Below are 15,301 nucleotides of genomic sequence, written 5' to 3'. Positions count from 1 at the left end.
ATTTTTAACAGGTGCCTGCCATTGTTTTTAATGACAATAAATTGAATATATATATATATATCATTTGAAAGAAAAACTCAATGGTAGGGAAAGTACTCAACAAATAAGGAGCAAAATAAAAGATAATTTACTTGACTCACTGGATTATATATATATATATAAAATTATCTATACATATATAAAAAAAATTGACAGCTGATTAGGGGAAAAGGAAGCCCTCTTTAAGGCCTAGCCAATTAACATTGTTTGGTTTTTTTTTTCATTTGTTTGTCTATTTGTTTGGTTATTGTGGAAGACAGTCATTTTAGAACATAGCTATTGCTTGATTCCTGTTTCAAACAATTTGTCAGTTTGATTGTTTCAGAGGTTCACCGGGTGAAAAATGTCTCCAAAAGTGTGTTTTACAACCTGAAATATATTGCTGAAGTAAATCAAATTTTCTGCCTCACTGACAAAAAAAAAAGTCTTCTTTATGAGCAGAATGGACCACTAAAATGTGTTGCTTTCAAGCCTCCCCAAAAAGAAAATAGGAAAACTACAACATGTACATAATTTTGTTGCAAAGGTTTGGATTGGCAAGAAGAAGAGAGACCATATGACTCATGTCTTATACTCTTTATACTAGTTACCAGCTGTGTCAAAATACATTTTAATATTACTCTATGGATCTGTTCATACAAACAATATGCTACCAGAATATGTTGCTGTATGTCACTGATATCTGTAAACTCCCTTTTTAATATTCAAAATAAATAAATAAAAAGTAAGGTGGGGCTGCTTTAACACTGAGCCAGAATTTCACTACTAACTAAAAACTTTTCAGTCTGGATTTCACTCAGTGACATTTTAGTGAGGCTTTTGATTGGCTCTGTTTATTATTTAACTTAATCTTGAAATTCCATAGCCTATTCTTCTTGTTTGGTTGATTATAATCTTTCAGTGCTCTGGTACTGATTATGTTCTTCTTGTTTTTATATTACTATTTCATTGATTTTGTTTTTTTCTTGTCCATGCATGAATGTATAAAATGTGTTGTAGGTAAAGGTCGACTGATATATGAGAAAAATAACAAGTTTTTCAGATCAGGTTGCTCAGAAAAGCCTGTGGCAGCTACAGACTGCAGCAGCTTAGGTTTTTGTAATGGTGTTTATCACTGTGACCTGGGGGTTGGGTACACACAGTGATAAACACCATGACAAAAACCTCACACGAGAGACAAAGATCTGTACAAGCTTCGGCTGTATAGCAGCAAATATTAGATAACATTATATATAGATATGTATATATTTATTTATTGAGTGACTGACTGATTGATTGATTGATTGACAGCTGATGAGGGGAAAAGGAAGCCCTCTTTAAGGCCTAGCCAATGAGCTTTTTTTTGTCTTCTTGTTTGGTTTTTGTGGAAGAAGGCAAATTTTCAGTCATTTTTGAACATAGCTATTGCTTGATCCCTGTTTAAACAATTTGTCAATTTGACTGTTTCAGAGGTTAACCAGATGAAAAATGCCACCAAAAGTGTGTTTTACCACATGAAATAAATAACTGAAGTAAGTCAAATTTTCTGCCTCACTAACACACAACATTTTGTTCTTTATGAGCAGAATGGGCCACTAAAATGTGTTGCTTTCAAGCCTCCCCAAAAAGAAAATAGGAAAACTACAGCATGTACATAATTTTGTTGCAAAGGTTTAGACTGACAAGAAGAAGAGAGACCATATGACTCATGTCTTATACTCTTTATACTAGTTACCAGCTGTGTCAAAATACATTTTAATATTACTCTATTGATCTGTTCATACAAATAATATGCTACCAGAATATATTGCTGTATGTCTCTGATATCTGTAAACTCCCTTTTTCTTAACTATTCCAATAAATAAATAAATAAATAAAAAGTAAGGTGGGGCTGCTTTAACACTGAGCCAGAATTTCACTACTAACTAAAAACTTTTCAGTCTGGATTTCACTCAGTGACATTTTAGTGAGGCTTTTGATTAGCTCTGTTCCTTATTTAACTTAATCTTGAAATTCCGTAGCCTATTCTTCTTGTTTGGTTGATTATAATCTTTCAGTGCTCTGGTACCGATTATTTTCTTCTTGTTTTTATATTATTTCATTGATTTTGTGTTTTGTTGTCTATGCATGAATGTATAAAATGTGTTGTAGGTAAAGGTCGACTGATTTATGAGAAAAATACGTTTTTCAGATCAGGTTGCTCAGAAAAGCCTGTGGCAGCTACAGACTGCAGCAGCTTAGGTTTTTGTCATGGTGTTTATCACTGTGATCTGGATGGTACACACAGTGATAAACACCATGACAAAAACCTCACATGAGACAAGAGATCTGCACAAGCTCAGGATGTATATCAACAATTATTAGATAACATATATATATTTTGATTTTTAACATGTGCCTGCCATTGTTTTTAATGACAATAAATTGAATATATATATATATATATATATCTCATTTGAAAGAAACACTCAATGTTAGGGAAAGTACTCAACAAATAAGGAGCAAAATGAAAGATAATTTACATGAGTCAATGGATTTTTATATATATATATAATTATCTATGCATATATAAAAAAATTTGACAGCTGATGAGGGGAAAAGGAAGCCCTCTTTAAGGCCTAGCCAATTAACATTGTTTGGTTTTTTTTTCATTTGTTTGTCTGCTTGTTTGGTTATTGTGGAAGACAGTCATTTTTGAACATAGCTATTGCTTGATTCCTGTTTCAAACAATTTGTCAGTTTGATTGTTTGAGAGGTTGACCGGATGAAAAATGTCTCCAAAGGTGTGTTTTACAACCTGAAATATATCAATGAAGTAAATCAAATTTTCTGCCTCACTGACACAAAAAAAAGTCTTCTTTATGAGCAGAATGGACCACTAAAATGTGTTGCTTTCAAGCCTCCCCAAAAAGAAAATAGGAAAACTACAATGTGTACATAATTTTGTTGTAAAGGTTTAGACTGACAAGAAGAAGAGAGACCATATGACTCATGTCTTATACTCTTTATACTAGTTACCAGCTGTGTCAAAATACATTTTAATATTACTCTATGGATCTGTTCATACAAATAATATGCTCCCACAATATGTTGCTGTATGTCACTGATATCTGTAAACTCCCTTTTTCTTAATATTCCAATAAATAAATAAATAAATAAAAAGTAAGGTGGGGCTGCTTTAACACTGAGCCAGAATTTCACTACTAACTAAAAACTTTTCAGTCTGGATTTCCCTCAGTGACATTTTAGTGGGACTTTTGATTGGCTCTGTTTATTATTTAACTTAATCTTGAAATTCCATAGCCTATTCTTCTTGTTTGATTGATTATAATCTTTCAGTGCTCTGGTACCGATTATGTTCTTCTTGTTTTTACACTATATTGTTGATTTTGTGTTTTTCTTGTCCATGCATAAATGTATAAAATGTGTTGTAGGTAAAGGTCGACTGATTTATGACAAAAATACGTTTTTCAGATCAGGTTGCTCAGAAAAGCCTGTGGCAGCTACAGACTGCAGCAGCTTAGGTTTTTGTAATGGTGTTTATCACTGTGAGCTGGGGGATACACACAGTGATAAACACCATGACAAAAACCTCACATGAGAGACAAAGATCTGTACAAGCTTAGGATGTATATCAACAATTATTAGATAGCATTATATATATATATACACATACATACTAGTGAGTCAAGTAAACAATTTTTTTACTTTCCTCCTTATTTGTTGAGCACTTTCTCTACTGATAAGTGTTTATTTTAACAAAATGATATATATATATATATATATATATATATAAATATATGTGTGTGTGTGTGTGTGTATGAGAATTAATATATAATCCAGCGATTCAAGTAAATTCTCTGAGACAGTACATGCCTGTTTCTCTCTCTCTCTTTGTCTCTCTCTCTCTCTCTCTCTCTCTCTCTCTCTCTCTCTCTCTCTCTCTCTCTCTCTCTCTCTCTATATATATATATACATATACTTATATATTTATGTTACTTTAATCCGGCCTTGGGGGTATGTTTTCTCCATCTGTGAGTATTGAAAGCGCCACTAGGATTTGTTTGGTATGAGCAACCAGCCAATATACAACTGACAGAGTCATGATTTTCAAATGTTTCCCAATGTGTCGAAATAGTTTCAGTAGAAAGAAGATTGTTGTTGCAAATGTGGCACTTGAATGGTGAAAAGCTATCGTTTTGTGAGGATTGTTGAGCAGGATGGGATTTGCTTAGGTGGGTCAGTAGAGTAGGAAGTACAGCAAAGTATGCAGAGGAAGAGGTTGGCAAAGAAGAAGTGGGATAGTCAGAGAGATGAAGAGGTTAGACACTAAGGAAGGAGAAAAAGACTTGTACCGATTGGCTAGACAGAGGGACCGAGCTGGGAAGGATGTGCAGCAGGTTAGAGCGATCAAGGATAGAGATGGAAATGTGCTGACAAGCGAGGAGAGTGTGCTGAGGAGGTGGAAGGAGTACTTTGAGGGGCTGATGAATGAAGAACATGATAGAGAGAGAAGGTTGGATGATGAGGGGATAGTGAATCAGGAAGTGCTTTGGATTAGCAAGGAAGAAGTGAGGGCAGCTATGAAGAGGATGAAGAGTGGGACTGGGGGGAATAGCGTGATCCTCCCACGCGCTACGTCCCCCTGGCGAAACTCCTCACTGTCAGGGGAAAAGAAGCGGATGGTGACTCCACATGTATCGGAGGAGGCACGTGGTATTCTGCAGCCCTCCCGAATCGGCAGAGAAGGTGGGGAAAGAGTGGGGATGGGTACAGTTGGGGAGAAAAGGGGGGAGGGGGGGTCCAAAAATAAAAAGAGAAAAGAATGGGCAGACAAATACACTCACCGGCCACTTTATTAGGCACACCTGTCCAACTGCTCGTTAACGCAAATTTCTAATCAGCCAATCACATGGCAGCAACTCAATGCATTTAGGCATGTAGACATGGTCAAGACGATCTGCTGCAGTTCAAACCGAGCATCAGAATGGGGAAGAAAGGTGATTTAAGTGACTTTGAACGTGGCATAGTTGTTGGTGCCAGACGGGCTGGTCTGAGTATTTCAGAAACTGCTGATCTACTGGGATTTTCACGCACAACCGTCTCTAGGGTTTACAGAGAATGGTCCGAAAAAGAGAAAATATCCAGTGAGCGGCAGTTCTGTGGGCGAAAATGCCTTGTTGATGCCAGAGGTCAGAGGAGAATGGCCAGACTGGTTCGAGCTGATAGAAAGGCAACAGTAACTCAAATAACCACTCATTACAACCGAGGTATGCAGAAGAGCATCTCTGAACGCACAACACGTCGAACCTTGAGGCAGATGGGCTACAGCAGCAGAAGACCACACCGGGTGCCACTCCTGTCAGCTAAGAACAGGAAGCTGAGGCTACAATTCGCACAGGCTCACCAAAATTGGACAATAGAAGATTGGAAAAACGTTGCCTGGTCTGATGAGTCTCGATTTCTGCTGCGACATTCGGATGGTAGGGTCAGAATTTGGCGTCAACAACATGAAAGCATGGATCCATCCTGCCTTGTATCAACGGTTCAGGCTGGTGGTGGTGGTGTAATGGTGTGGGGGATATTTTCTTGGCACACTTTGGGCCCCTTAGTACCAATTGAGCATCGTGTCAACACCACAGCCTACCTGAGTGTTGTTGCTGACCATGTCCATCCCTTTATGACCACAGTGTTCCCATCTTCTGATGGCGACTTCCAGCAGGATAACGCGCCATGTCATAAAGCTCGAATCATCTCAGACTGGTTTCTTGAACATGACAATGAGTTCACTGTACTCAAATGGCCTCCACAGTCACCAGATCTCAATCCAATAGAGCACCTTTGGGATGTGGTGGACCGGGAGATTCGCATCATGTATGTGCAGCCGACAAATCTGCAGCAACTGCGTGATGCTATCATGTCAATATGGACCAAACTCTCTGAGGAATGTTTCCAGTACCTTGTTGAATCTATGCCACGAAGGATCAAGGCAGTTCTGAAGGCAAAAGGGGGTCCAACCCGGTACTAGCAAGGTGTACCTAATAAAGTGGCCAGTGAGTGTACGTTCCTCTTAACAAGAATAATCACCCCTCTCTTCCTAGCAGGGAATGTGCTATAATAAACCTGTCCCACCCAGTCTCGTTTCAATTTGTCAGATTCCTTCTCATTCAAATGTGTTTCCTGAATAAGGGCTATATCAGCCTTTTTCTGTTTGAGAAATGTTAGGATTTTTTTTCTTTTTAATAACATGTGTGCACCCCGCTATATTCCAAGATACTATTTTAAGTAAACCCATACTGAGTTATTGAAGTATCCCCATAAAAAATAAAAGTTGCCCTATATGCATTTATCCCTCGGATCTGAAAAATATATAGCCTACTTGCATTGCAATTAGTAGGCCTACTGCCTGTATTAGTAGACTCATTATGGCTAGACATCGGACACATAACATGAGCATAACCTACAAGACTAAAAGACACAACAGTCAAAAAAAGAAAAACAAAACTGAAAATAGCTGGCCCCCATGCCAGTCATTCCCATAGTTTAACTTTACTGAGTCCATGGAACTGGTTGATCCCGTCGAAGGCTCCACTACTGGCTAGCCAATTGACTCAACCCTCACTCCTTAACACGCAACTTAGTGATTGCATACCGTTTGGTAGACCTAATCAGGCTGCAAAATGGTTAATTTTCCTTAATCCCTACCTCGTGGCTAACATATTGTAGCGAATTCGGGGGACAACGCAACCACAGGAACTGCCGCGGCCGGGAAGCGAACCCGTGTCGCCCGCACCACAGGAGACATCGCTAACAGCTCCACTAAAGGATCAGATCTTCGAGCCAGCGGCCAGCGTGTCTACTTATCCATGCACGTTACAATATTCCTGTTTTTATAAACAAGTAGACCAACAGCAACGACCTCAGATTAATACCAGAGAGCCCCGGTTAATATCCCCTGCGGTATAGGCTTTCCTGTCTCTTTCGCTCCCCGCCTACCATAGACCGGAGCTATTTATAGTACATGCCGGTGGAAATAATGACACGATAAAAAAAAAAAAAGTCCACCGGTCAGGCTGCCTACCTTTCACTGGGGTTTCCACTCGATACAGTCCCGTCCATACACGGTGACATCGTGGTCCTGTTTTCTGCGGGTGCTCTCTACACCAAACGAATAAGAGTTGTTGCTGTATCAATGTTAATTCGGTGTCAATGTCAGTTAGCCTACTACTACTACTTTCGGCTGCCCCCGTTAGGGGTCGCCACAGCGGATCATCCGTTTCCATTTCTTCCTGTCTTCTGCGTCTTCCTCTGTCACACCAGCCACCTGCATGTCTTCCCTCACCACATCCATAAACCTCCTCTTTGGCTTTCCTCTTCTCCTCTTCCCTGGCAGCTCCATATTCAGCATCCTTCTCCCAATATACTCAGCATCTCTCCTCCACACATGTCCAAACCATCTCAATCTTGCCTCTCTTGCTTTGTCTCCAAACCGTCCAACCTGACCGGTCCCTCTAATATAATCGTTCCTAATCCTGTCCTTCTTCGTTACTCCCAGTGAAAATCTCAGCATCTTCAACTCTGCCACCTCCAGCTCCGCCTCCTGTCTTTTCGTCAGTGACACTGTCTCCAAACCATATAACATAGCTGGTCTCACAACCATCTTGTAAACTTTCCCTTTAACTCTTGCTGGTACCCTTCTGTCGCAAATCACTCCTGACACACTTCTCCACCCACTCCACCCTGCCTGCACTCTCTTTTTCACCTCTCTACTGCACTCCCCGTTACTTTGGACAGTTGACCCCAAGTATTTAAACTCAAATGCCTTTATCACCTCCACTCCTTGCATCCTGACCATTCCACTGTCCTCTCTCTCATTCACACGTAGGTATTCCGTCTTGCTCCTACTGACTTTCATTCCTATTTTCTCCAGTGCATACCTCCACCTCTCCAGGCTCTCCTCAACCTGCACCCTACTCTCGCTACAGATCACAATGTCATCCGCGAACATCATCGTCCATGGAGAATCCTGCCTGATCTTGTCCGTCAACCTGTCCATCACCATTGCAAACAAGAAAGGGCTCAGAGCCGATCCTTGATGTAATCCCACCTCCACCTTGAACCCATCTGTCATTCCAACCGCACAGCTCACCATTGTCACACTTCCCTCATACGTATCCTGCACCACTCCTACATACTTCTCTGCAACTCCTGACTTCCTCATACAATACCACACCTCCTCTCTCGGCACTCTGTCATAAGCTTTCTCTAAATCTACAAAGACACAATGCAACTCTTTCTGGCCTTCTCTATACTTCTCAATCAACATTCTCAAAGCAAACATCGCATCTGTGGTGCTCTTTCGTGGCATGAAACCATACTGTTGCTCGCTGATCATCACCTCTCCTCTTAACCTAGCTTCTATTACTCTTTCCCAAATCTTCATGCTGTGGCTGATCAACTTTATACATCTGTAGTTGCTACAGTTCTGCACATGGCCTTGTTCTTGAAAATCGGTACCAGTATGCTTCTTCTCCACTCCTCAGGCATCCTCTCACTTTCCAGGATTGTGTTAAACAATCTAGTTAAAAACTCCACTGCCATCTCTCCTAAACATCTCCATGCCTCCACAGGTATGTCATCAGGACCAACTGCCTTTCCACTCTTCATCCTCTTCATAGCTGCCCTCACTTCCTCCTTGCTAATCCGCTGAACTTCCTGATTCAATGTCAGTTAGCCAAGGTCTCGAAATCCCAAATTAATCCTCGCCATCAGCGAACGCACCTCTTTCCGCAGAGGCCCCTGTTTTATCTTCCAGGCGGCTGAGAAAGAGCTCAGCTTCCGCCGGGCTGGAGAACTCGTGTCGCCGCTTGTTAAGCGTGAAGGTCATCGTGGCTGGATATCGCAAGGCGTACGCGATCTTGCGTGCCTGCAGCATCCGCCTCACCTCATCGTATTTCCTGCGTTTCTCTTGTATTTCTCGGGCGTAGTCTTGAAAGAAGTAAATCCTCGCGTTTCTCCAACTCACTTCTTTCTTCCTCCTCGCTGCTGCTAGCACTGCACACTTAGCCTTATCTCGCAGAAAACGAACGATGATGTGCCTCGGTCTGGAGTTTTCATTCGGGGGTGGGCCCACACGATGAATCCTGTCAGCTTCGTACCACTCATCCGCGTTTATTCCCAGACTCTCCTGTAGCAGTGTTTTGAGAAAGGCACCGTAATCTTGGCCCTCCGCCCCTTCCTTGATACCCGAAATCCTGATGTTCTGGCGCCTGGAGTAGCCCTCCAAGGCTGGTAGCCTATCTCGCAGCAGCCTGTCTGGCTTCACCATTTCCTCCGTGACTGGGCCCTGTTTAGCGTTGTCATCCTCCAGCACTGATATTCTTGATTTGGCCTCGGTAGTTCTGTCCCTAAGCTTTTTAACAGTGTCATTCATTCAGAGAATCCATTCCACTTTTCACTCCGGATACATCTTTAGCTAGAGTCTCAAGGATGGTCCGAATGCCCTGTAGTTCAGTAGCCATGTTAGCTAGGTGTGGGGTATCTGTAGCTTCACGCTGCGTCGCCATCTTGCTCGTTGGTTCGGTAGAAGTTTTAGTTCGTTGATTTTGAGGCGGATTACGAGTAAAATAATGACTCTTTTCGGACATATTCAATCATTGTAACCACGAGGCGCAAAATAGACGGAATTATACAATCCTAATCTAGATTTTTCTGAGAGTTTTGTCGAATTGGCCAGACACTACTTCTCCTATGCCGCCATCTTGGGTGAGCGTACCACGTGACTCCCACTTTTTTTTTTAGATCATAGAACCTACCAAGCAGTTTCTGTTTCTCTCTTGGGACAGGCTTGGCGAGGCTAGCCTTCCTAAGCAACACCACAACGGCCCGTATCCTCCCTGACCAGCTGGCGACACTTTGCAAACTGTAGAATTTTTGGGCTGCGATGTTAAGCGTGTGCGCGAAACATCCCATCTTCAGGATCTGCATTCGCCTAACTGCCACATCCATGTTGGCAGCGTTGTCCACAGTAATAGCTACCACTTCGGACTTCACTGAAAAGTCCTCTAAAATGGAATCTATTTCTTCTGCTACAACTGGCCCTGTCTGGGAGACATACACAGCCCTTGTATGGAGGACTTTCTCCCTCAGCTCAGCCTCCACTACATAGTGTACAGCATGGGTCTCAAACTCGCCCGCGGGACGTTATTTTGTGGCCCCCTACTTGACATCAAAGTTTAGTCTTAGTGCGGCCCGCGCTTGCCCTGGGCTTTTATTTTTCACTTATGAGCTACCATAGTGCAGGCTCATGACAGTGATGACTCGGATTTCAGACTTCCAGTTGAAATGTCCAACTCGGAGCTCAGAAAGTCCGACTTCCGAGCACAACTTGAACGCACCATAATGGGCAGCGCGAATTAGCAACGGTTGAAACTTGGTTGAAAGTTGATTCCGGAGCGATACCAAGTGGAAGGGAAATATATTCTGTCAGCAAGCCTCAGTTATGTCTTTCTCAAAACCTGCCGTGAAGAGAAAAGTTGGTGACGAGCACAGACAATTTCAGGAAAAGTGGGAGACGGCATATTTTTTTGTTGAGCACAGAGGCAGCCCGACATGTCTTATATGCACCGAGAAAGTTATGGTGCACAAGGAATACAACATCAGACGTCATATTCGACTAGACATGCTGATGAGTATACAAAATACCAGGGAGACGAGAGGGAGAAACGGGTCGCCAATCTTAATACATGTTTACTGAAGCGACAAGATTTCTTCAAGAAAGATAGCAAAGACAATGATGCAGCAGTCGAAGCTAGCTACGTGGTGAGTGAGATGATTGCTGCTAAGTCGGGAAAGCCATTCAAAGAAGGGGAGTTTGTTAAAAAGTGCATGTTACAGGCTGCAAGTATAGTCTGTCCGGAAAAGAAGGGTCAGTTTAGCAACATCAGCCTTTCAGCCAACACAGGGGCAGAGCGCATTTCTGACCTGTTGGGTAACAGATATGATCAACTGCGTGAGAAAGCCAAACATTTCTGTGCATACTCAGACGCTCTTGATGAGAGCACAGACATCACTGACACTGCGCAGCTCGCAATCTATGTCCGTGGTGTTGACGACAGTTTTGAAGTGATGGAGGAGTTGCTCACAGTGATTCCAATGCATGGCCAGACCACCTCTCAGGAGATATTCCGCCAGCTGTGTGATGCCATTGTGGATGCGGGTTTGCCATGGAAGAGGTTTGCTGGACTAACAACCGACGGAGCGCCATCAATGACAGGGAGGAGAAATGGAGTGGTGGCACTTGTTAAAAAAAAACTGGAAGAGGAGGGTGTGGAGGAGGCCATTGCTCTGCACCGCATTATCCATCAGCAGGCCCTTTGCAGCAAATGCCTGAAGTTTGACAATGTGATGTCTGTCGTTGTGAAATGCATCAACCATATCAGATCCAGGGGTTTAAAGCACCGTGAGTTCCGCGCCTTTTTGGAGGAAATAGAGTCAGCATATGAGGATGTGCTCTACTTCACTGAGGTACGTTGGCTCAGCACGGGAAACGTCTTGAAGAGGTTTTTTGAGTTGAGAGCAGAAGTTAAAGCCTTCATGGAGAAGGCTGAGATGGCTGTTCCTGTGCTAAGTGATCCCAAATGGCTCATGGACTTAGCTTTCCCTGTTGACATCACACATGAGCTGAATGTACTGAACAAGAAATTACAAAACCAGGGGCAGCTTGTCAGTGCTGCCTATGACAACGTGAGATCATTCTCCACAAAACTTGTGTTATGGAAAGCCCAGCTCTCTCAGACAAACCTCTGCCATTTCCCAGCATGCAAGGCACTCATGGATGCAGGCACACCATTCAGTGGTGAGAAGTATGCTGATGCCATTGTGAAGCTACAGGAGCAATTTGATCACAGGTTTGCAGAGTTCAAGACACACAGAGCCACTTTTCAAATTTTTGCTGACCCCTTCTCCTTTGATGTGCAAGATGCCCCTCCTGTGCTTCAAATGGAGGTCAATGAGCTTATTTGATACCTTGTTTGTTTTTGTTGTTTTTTTTTAGCTTATTAGCTTATTAGTATTCCATCTTGTCATAACAGAACCTGGTGTCCCCTTTTTGTCTCACACTGTTCGTTTTTGTTCCTGCACTTGTACTGTTACCTGTCTTGTTTTGATCACCTGTATATATAAATTAAAAAAATAAAAAATAAAAAAGATTGAGAACATTGGATCGGTTGTACTTTTTTTTTTGGAATACTTGCGGCCCAGCCTCACCCAAACTCTACCTCCAGCGGCCCCCAGGTAAGTCGAGTTTGAGACCCCTGATCTAATGCGTTCATTTACTCTCCATCTTTCCATCTAACGGGGTGTTACATTCACTATGTGACAGCACTGACATTACTGTATTACCCCAACATAACGTCAATATAATGACGGGAGTGAGGTGATATTTCAGCATGTTGCCGTGTACACTTATACATGGGCAGACAGGAACAGGAAATGCAACCAAAAACATAAGAAAATAACACTGTCGTCCTCCGGCAGTAGCCGGGGGAATGAGCCCAGAACAAACAGCCAGCCCAATACACCACAACTCCTCCGCACTTATTTAGATTGCATTCCCTATGAAACCCTGCTGAGATATGTTCCAACAGAACAACACTGACCTCATAACAGATTATTATTATCATACAAATCTTTTCCATGACACTGTCCCCACCTCGAGTCTGTTTTGGGATTATTCTGCCCCCATCAGAAAGACAAGACCTACTAACTAAACTGATGTGGTGAGTGCCTCTTACCAAAGGTCCATTAAAAGGTAAGACGGTTGGGGGGGTTTGATGACCCACAAAGGGTACCTCCTACCAGTCTCTGGAGGAGCATCAGCCTCCACTGACACTTCTGTTGGTTGTGGGTTGGCTGCCTCTGTTTGGGTGACTAGGTGACATTTCTGGGGGGGATGCTGCCCACACGCTGGGGGAATAGTTGCTGGGCCTTTCATGGGGACAGTAGCCTTTTGACCCAATAAGGCAAGTTGTCGTGGCCCTCTGGGTGTGAGCATTTCCGGGTCACTGGCTCACATCTGGTCTGTGTGGCATTTCCAGTGTAGCGCTGAGCCCACATCAACCATATAAGACACATGCCCTGCCTGAGACACCACTACACCCCGTATCCACTTGTCCTCCCCCTGCCTAAAATCAGGGAACAGCACAGAGTCCCCAACTGCAAAGCCTTTTTCCTTGGCGAATGGAGCCCTACAACCCTGCTAGTCTGGCTGTGCCTGATCCACCACGGCCGCCACACTTAGTTTGAGGAGGTTGAAGCGAGAGCAATGGCAGAAAAAGAGCATGACAAGAAACTCATTAGGTGTCACATGAGGAGTATTTCTGTAGCTGAGCAGGAACGAATCCAGTCTATGTTGCACTGTGGTCGAGCCCCTGGACGCTTTCAACGAACACTTCAGTGTCTGCACAAACCATTCTGCCAGACCATTTGTGGCTGGGTGAAAGTGTGCAGAGCACATGTGTTTCACTCCATTCGCTCTGAGAAAAGCCACAAAATCACTCGCAGTGAACAGTGAACCGTTATCACTGAACAACACTTCAGGAAACCATGATGGCTGAACAAAGTCCTTAGAGCCTGAATAGTCTTAGAGGTTGTGGTGGATTCCATCAGCCGCACTTCCAGCTGCTTAAGAGTGGGTATCCCCCACAACCAGAAACATACCTCCCTCCAAAGGACTAGCAAAATCCACATATATTCTCTGCCATGGCGTCCCCAGCCATGGCCATGAATGCAGCGGGGAGAAACTCGGGAGACTTCTGGCTGCACTGACATGAATGAAACACTTTGGCCTGCTGTTCAATCTGAGCGTCAATTTCCGGCCACCAGATGTAACTACGACCCATGGCTTTCATTTTAACCACTCCCAGGTGCCCCACATGCAGCTCTTTCAGTAATTGTCTCAATTTTGGGAGCACAATTACCCGGTTGCCCCACAGAAGGCACCCCTGGACCACTGTGAGCTTATCTTTCCTTAAGTAAAAGGGTGTCAAGGCAGTGTCCTGCCCTTTCACCACAGGAAACTGCGCTGACAAAATCATGCCCACCACTTGAGAGAGCACTGGGTCATACCTCGTTTCTTTGTGAATGTCTGTGATGAATACAGGCAGGGAGTCCAGGTGATGTATCACCACTGTATCCACTGAACCTGGTTTGTCCTTGTGTGCTACCTGCAGCAGCAGGCATGACAGGCCATCCGCACTACCATGATCACATGTGATCACGTGCCATGATCATCCCTGTACTGAATCGTGTAGTTGTGAGCTGTTAATACAAGGGCCCATCGTTGAAGCCTAGCAGCTGCCATAGACAGATGGAACAGCTTTGCTGGGGCTTAATATTGTTGTCAGTAGCCGGTGGCCAATAGGTAGGTTGAAATGACACCCATACAGATATGCATGAAATTTGCATACGCCAAATATTTCAAGGGCTTCCCCTTCGATTTGAGCATAGTTTTGCTCTGCTTTTCTCAAGGTTCTGGAGGCGAACGCCATGCGTCTCTCTTGACCATCAGACATCATATGAGAAATCACCATGCCCATGTCATAAGGCGAGGCATCACATGCCAGTCTGATCTGCAGTTGGGGATCATAATGAGTCAGTACTCTCTCTGAGAGGAGCTGGTCTTTTGCCACACAGAACACTTTTTCACACTCCAGAGACCATTTCCACTGTGCCCCCTTGTGTAGCAATGCTTGCAAGGGGCTGAGTTTTGTTGCCATGTTTGGAACAAATCTGCCATAATAGTTTATTAATCCCAGAAAAGAGCGGAGCTGGCTTACATTCATTTGGGCAGGGGCCTCTGTGACATCGATATGTCCCAGGTATTCCAGTGAGCTTTTTAAAAGCTCACACTTTTCATGCTGCACCCAGAGGCCAAATTTCTTCAAGTGACTCAGCACTGTCTCCCAAGTTTTTCAGGTGATCAGTGTCATCACATCCAGTTACTAGGACGTGATATATTGCCATGAAACTTCCTCACTCACTCCAAACATACTGTAATCACAGATTTGTTAAAATGATTTTACCACATAGCCATCCATGTTATTATCATGGCCACACACAGATAATGTCACCTGTTGGTGCAGGGACAGGTTGGATGGCTGCTCTAGCTCTGGCTGAACTACTCTCTGCTCTCTCGGCTGATGTTGCTCCCTCTTCCTCGCTTTCATGCATAGGATCTGCAGAGATGTTGGCGTGTTGTGACTCTGTGTCTGTGTCTGTGTCA

General features: G+C 43.5%; 1 protein-coding gene and 1 gene segment (V, D, J or C); both read left to right on the top strand.

The window, feature by feature from the left end:
* The window catches only part of LOC130113067 (uncharacterized), a 1,140,561-nt gene that overhangs the window by 916,875 nt on the left and 208,385 nt on the right, over positions 1-15,301 (top strand). The window lies entirely within an intron of this gene.
* The window catches only part of LOC130113250 (Ig mu chain C region membrane-bound form-like), a 406,488-nt gene that overhangs the window by 194,335 nt on the left and 196,852 nt on the right, over positions 1-15,301 (top strand).

The sequence above is a fragment of the Lampris incognitus genome, chromosome 5 (genome assembly GCF_029633865.1).
Source record: "Lampris incognitus isolate fLamInc1 chromosome 5, fLamInc1.hap2, whole genome shotgun sequence".
Taxonomy (NCBI): domain Eukaryota; kingdom Metazoa; phylum Chordata; class Actinopteri; order Lampriformes; family Lampridae; genus Lampris; species Lampris incognitus.
The sequence above is the reverse complement of the archived record's forward strand: the minus strand, read 5'-3'. Positions and strand labels throughout refer to the sequence as shown.